The sequence below is a fragment of the Lampris incognitus genome, chromosome 1 (genome assembly GCF_029633865.1).
Source record: "Lampris incognitus isolate fLamInc1 chromosome 1, fLamInc1.hap2, whole genome shotgun sequence".
Taxonomy (NCBI): Eukaryota; Metazoa; Chordata; class Actinopteri; order Lampriformes; family Lampridae; genus Lampris; species Lampris incognitus.
In genome coordinates this window covers 39,654,462-39,660,823 of record NC_079211.1, presented here as the reverse complement: position 1 = coordinate 39,660,823, position 6,362 = coordinate 39,654,462, and the positions used below count along the sequence as shown (strand labels likewise).

Here is a 6,362-nt window from a genome sequence, read left to right as displayed (position 1 = left end):
TGATGAGAGAGAGGATATAAATTATGTGAGAGGAGGAAATTGAAATGGAGAGTGACAGAGGGATAGAGGAGAGAAGAGAGAGAAAAAGACAGGATGTATTGTTTATGGATGCGAGCGACCTTAGATGTGCATACCTGTGCATGTAAGAGTATGTGTGCACATACAGTACATAAGCATGCATATGGGCGTAGGTGCATTTTTTAGAGTCGTTATTTTTCACATGCATGTTTGCATGTGTGTGTGTGTGTGTATAACATACGTGTGTGGGTCCATGTTTATGTCTGCATTCCCCAGAAGGCCTTTGGCGAGGCTGATCAATGCATATTGCAAACACTATGGATTAACTCGATGATGTTATGTGAACGAAAGTGACGTAAGCGGTGACTGGCTGTGGGTGGGAGGGTGTGAGTGAGGATGAGCGAGGCTGGGTGGTGACAGATGTGCTACGGTTGTAGCGCAGACTAATCATTATGTTGACTGTAAACATCTCTGTGTCTGCAGGAGGGAGATGTTATGCACCACAACGACACAATAAGCCTCGCAGAGCCTGCTGGGTTTTTTTTTCTCCTTTTTTTTTTAATCAGCCATCCAAGTTGACCACGAACTCAACTTTTAACACTGCTTTCTCTCTTTTTTCGCCTCTGCCTTTGTCTGCTTTCCTTCACTCTGTCCGATGCTTATCTGTGTTCTCTCTCTCTCGTTTGCTCTCTCATTTTGTCACCCCGTCTCACAGGGACAGAGCGCTGTCTCATCAGAAAAACTTCAGAAATGTGTCGCTGTTCTCGGAAATGTTGAGTTCTTTGTTAGTCACTATTTACCGTACCAAACTCATTTGTTATTTTTATATTAACAGCTAACACAAAAACAGGTAAACATAGCTAGCTGTCAGGATGCACTGGCTCGTAAGGACGTCTGGTTCGTGTTGACAACCATTTGGTCTTCCAAAGAGGGCATAGGTTAGACTCCAATAACTAACATCCATTTATCATAGTAGTTCCCATTTCTGGTCCTCGGGACTCCCAGTAGTGCTGGTTTTCTGTTTGCCAGGTATTCAGCAATGTGATCAGACAGTTTTCTGCGTCTGCCACTACAGATAAATGCAACTGACTACCTGGCAGGAAAGAAAACCAGCCATACTCTGGGCTGGATTTGCTTCAGCATCAAACACCCTGGATGAGGCTGTATTTGGTCTAAAAGCACAAGAGATGAGAAAGGACTGCTGAAAACTTTCTATCAACATACTGTAGCGAATTCAGGGGGGCAGCCGGGAACCGCCGCAGCCAGGACGCAAACCCGTGTCTTCCACGCCACAGGCGACTACGTTAACCAGTCGACTAAAGGGTCTGACCCGTTAGCCGAGGGCTGGCGAGTTTACTTATCCGTGGTCGTTACAATACGCTTCACAATCCACTGTCATTTTATTTTCATTATTACTGCTCCTAAGTCACAGCCAACATGAAAACCTACTCTCTATAGTCAACATACAAGGGCTGTAAAGATTATTGTCAGGATCCCAGAGAGACGTATCAGTGCATCTGGACAGTAAGTTCAGTGGGAAAACGTTTCATCACTAAGTGACTTCTTCAGTCTCAACTGACTGCAGGTGTCCCCACCCTTATAAACAGTATATTTTCATAACGACTGAAACAGATGATCTAACACCGGTTTCGTATGCAACCATGACCATTAATTCAAGTTACAATGGCCATGTGTATGATTCCCAGAGGACTGGGTAATAGTTGCAATCACAGCATTGTAAGATGGTGACAGATGTACTCTTAGCAGCCCCCACAGTTCAGGGATGGTTGTTCCCCCTTCACATAGACGGCTTCTATGACTCTCCATTCAACCCAGCGTTCCTCCCTATCAAGGATGTGCACATCCTCATCCTTGAAAGAGTGGCCACTGGCTTGTAGATGGGTGTAGACTGCAGAGTCCTGGCCTGACACTTTAGGTCATCCTCTTCACCACAGTCTGTTTGGTTTCCCTGATGTACAATTCATGGCAATCCTCCTGTCACCTAACAATGTACACTATATTGCCCTGTTTATGCTGGGGAACCCAATCCTTGGGGTGGACCAATCGCTGTTTTGGGGTTTGAAAGCAGCCAAGACATGGTGTTTGGAAAATGCGTGTCTAAACTATTTTCCCACTGCACTTGGTGTCCAGATGAACTGATTATTTTTTTTCTGGGATTTCTATACCTGGACTATTGAGCATATCTTGAACCACGTTGTCAGGATGGCCGAGTGGTCTAAGGCGCTAGACTCAAGAGTAATCCTTCCGTTGTAATGAGGTTTCTGGTCTCCTAATGGAGGCGTGGGTTCAAATCCCACTCCTGGCAGTCATTATCTGTTGGTTTAGTCAAAGACTCAAGATTGGTTATTCCATAAAGATGGGTATTCTGGTATCCTAATGGAGACGTGGATTCAAAGCCTACACTTCACTCCATCATGGAAGGAGTTTGGCTTTGGTTCCCCATTTGAAATCCAAAATAACCAAAATGAATAGGTGCATTGTAGCATTGCAGTGCCATGGAGTCTGGGAAACTGATAAAATAACATGAAAAAAACAACAATAAAATAAGGTGATAATTCTATAAATAGCATGTCCCATAATTTTCTCAGTGTCTTTGCAGCTACTCATTCTTAACACTTTCTATTGCAGGACACCAGAAAAGGAACATTTCTGTTTGCCATCATGTCCAATAATAAGCTGTTCACCATGTTTGTGACTGTATTGTGTAGAAACATCCAGTTTTCTGAATCAGGTGAATTTCACATGAGTATTTAAAAAAAAAACCAAATTAAGCTGACACATGCACCAATTTTAACACAACAGGAAAACAAAGATAACTGTCATAAATGCTAATATATCCAAAGTGGTTGTCTCATCGATATTCTTTCATGCCAACATGGACTCATTTTCCTGATGAAGAGGTGAAATGAGACTGTTTACCTACTGTAGTTACTTATTCAATTCTAGGAGAGGAGAGGAGGAAGTGTTAGTGATTTTAAACTGGCCGTAGGAGAGTTCTTTATTTGGTTAACTTTTGCAATCTATTGTGCATTAATAAGCCATCTCGATAAAGGCTAACATGATATGCTTTTTTGTGTGACTGAGCCAAAGTGATAGACCATGTCTCACTCCTCTCTATTCATTTAGGTTTTATAATCCACCTTGTGTTGGGATTTTCCTCATTGCGAACTTACCTGGCTCATAACCAGTGTGACGCCCTAATCGCCAAATTGATCCAACAGGAGAACGTCAGGATGGCCGAGTGGTCTAAGGTGCCAGACTTAAGCTTAACCCTTCCACTGTAATGAGGCTTCTGGTCTCCAAATGGAGCGGTGGGGTTCAAATCCTGTTCCTGAAATCCATTATGTGCAAACTGTAGGTTAAGTTTTAGCATAGTGGGAAGATCCATCCAACCCATTGAGTCATTATATTTCACTTACAGAATTCAACAGAATTCAGACCTGTCAATTGGCCGAACCAGCTGACATTTGCTTTACTGTTTATCACACTTGTCTTGCAGCACTTGTCTTGCAGCATCAGCTTCTGAGTTCCCTGTAATTCTACAGAAATGTTGGTCACCTGAAACCTCATCATGACAGGACTTTAGAAGCTGTTCATAGGAATGTAGATGTTGTTTTGTGCAGTAAAGATAAGGACTCTTGATGAAAATCTGCAGGAAGAAGACTAGAAATAGTTTTTCCATCACTGCTTTAGGATACATATTTATTTATTTATTTTCACCACAGAAAAGTTTCACATCAACAACTGTCATGTCTCGGGTCTCATCTGAGACCCTAGACCTGAAGAAAAATATATCTGAGTCACTTTAGATCTCTTTATGGAGGTGGAGATTTGAATCGCGATTTTGTCCATCATTTATTATAAAGGACGAGACTGTTCATCAGATGAATGACAGCTGACATGGTGGCTTAGTGTCTATCACTCATTACTGCATGGTGACCTTTGACCAGTGAATGATGTCAACTCTGATACACAACAGTGATAGCTGACAATAAAATCTGAAAAGGCAACTCTCCATAGTCCACCGCCAACAGATTTGCTGATGCATCACTAGACTGAGGATTCTGGTGTCCCTGTGTAGGTGTGGGTTCAAAATCCCACTCCTGACAATTGTTATGTAAATACTCAGAGCTTGAACTTGTATTCAATTAAAAGAACACGGCAAGTGACTGAATCAACCAGCAGTGTGGATTAGGATGTATTGTTCTTTCCTTGTTGCAAGGGACAGGGAATTAGACATTCAGCTATGCGTATAGGTATGAATGGTGTGCAAGACACTTGTAGGATCTACCTCCTAGTAACCCTAAGTTAGATAAAAATCAGGTTTAGACAAATTTGGGCTGTAGTTAATTTCTAAAGAGAAACAAAGGAAATGAAAAAAAGATAATCAGCATTGTAAATTGGCCATTGCCATGTTACTGCTCAACCTGAGTCATCATCGCGTGATGAAATATACTCAGCTGGTTGAGCAAGCTAAATTGCAAAATTTAAAACTGATCTTGTCCTCAAAACAAGTTCATCTAAATAATAATTTAGATCTATTTAAATTACTGCCCTTTTCAAATTGTATATGAATAGGTGTTATCTAAACATAATTTACATATCACATTTTTTTCCATGGGGCCTACAAATGGAGGAAAGAAGAAGTTGTTTTTGACTGAAATGTGTAAACAGAGAAGAGTTCATTCCCGGGTTAGATTTTGTAATTCACTGACTTGTATGTTTTTTAATTCCTACTTTATCTGGCTCAAAGGCCATAAAAAAATCCCAGTCCCTGTAGTCAGCCAGTGTTTCTGAGGATACCCAAGCAGTCTGACTCAGCCCATGCCAAGTAACAATTTTGTTATTGGTATTGATGAAGCAAATAGAGACATGGGTTCAAATCCCACTGCTGACACTATTCCGTCAGTTGGTTTGGCCAAGCCTTTAATTTCAGATCCATGGTTTTAAATGAAACATGAACATAACAGATGATTGTGAATAGTACACGTGGCCATTGTGACTCTTGTTAATGGTCATGGCAATTTGCATATGAAACCCATCACTGGTTTCAGCTGTGTCACATCTGTATTGTTTATAAGAGTGGGGATACCTGCAGTCAGCTGAGACTGACAAAGCCACTTAGATGAGTGATAAAACGTTTCTTCTACTAAATATTGTGTCAAGATGAACTGATTCAACTTTCTGGGATTTCCTTACCTGGATTATTGAGCATGCATCAAGAAAATAGTAAATCCTGAAATAATTTCATTTCTTGTGTGGTGCAGAAAATGTAAGCGAGCATACAATTTAATTGACAGAGATAGAATGCCAGAAAGCAATTAAATTTGTTCTCTGCATTTAACACATCCTGTTGTATAGCAGCAGTGGGCAGCTACAGTGCACAGCTCCAGGTCTTCTTTCCATTGCCTTGCTCAGGGGCACAGAAAGTAGTATCAACCCTAACATGCATGTCTTTTTGATGGTGGGAGGAAATGCAAACTCCACACAGAAAAGACCTGGGACTCAAACCCAGGACCTTCTTGCTGTGAGGCAACAGTGCTAACCACTGGGCCACCGTGCTCCACCTTGCTCTTATTTTGACACTTATTTCATTATATACAATACAGTATGGTTTGTAACACAGCCACACAAGAGGAGGCCATAAAGTCTGCTTTAATCATTGTTCATAACTACCCAACCAAACTCATAATTGATCAAGTTCATCCAATGGGACTCAAAAACAAATTTTTTATATATGCGTTGACAAGTTTAAGGCTGTAAGCTGTCCATAATAACAGGACTTCAGTTATCCAAGTGGAGGCATGGGTTTGTTTCCTGCTTTTGACTGCTCTCTCATGCAAACTGATTGAGATGAGACTGTCATCTCAAAACTAAATTCAACGAACACATTCACCTCTGAACTTAACTTCCAGGATTACCTTACACAATATACTTACCGAGTACACTGCAAAGCACTTTTGTTAACTAAAAAAAAAGATAACAAAAAAAACAAAAATAAAAATGAAGGATTGCAGTTGTGTGGAGGGGAAAGACTAAATCTTAATGAGAATGCATATAAGGGTTTTTTGCTGATAACTCTTGATCTTCAGACTCTTCAACATGTGTAATGAGTTTCTATTCAAGGCAAAGAGGAAATGTTCTTGATTGAAAGTTGGTCATATAAGAGCTCTATATCAGCTTTGGTTTTACAGTCTGTTTGCTGAGATTTTTTTTTAAATTTATTACCTCAATATGCCTCAGTCATAGGCAATCTAAAAACCTATTCTCTAAGTTAAACCAACAGGGATGACAAGATTGCTAGGTACTCTAAAACCCCTGGA

At 40.7% G+C, this 6,362-nt stretch overlaps 1 non-coding gene across 1 annotated transcript; it reads left to right on the top strand.

Annotated features, from left to right (window-relative positions):
* The first annotated feature begins 2,235 nt into the window (after positions 1–2,235).
* Positions 2,236–2,344, top strand: trnal-caa (transfer RNA leucine (anticodon CAA)). Its single transcript has 2 exons — positions 2,236–2,273; positions 2,299–2,344. It is a non-coding gene; the product is annotated as a tRNA-Leu (tRNA).
* The last annotated feature ends 4,018 nt before the right edge of the window (positions 2,345–6,362 follow it).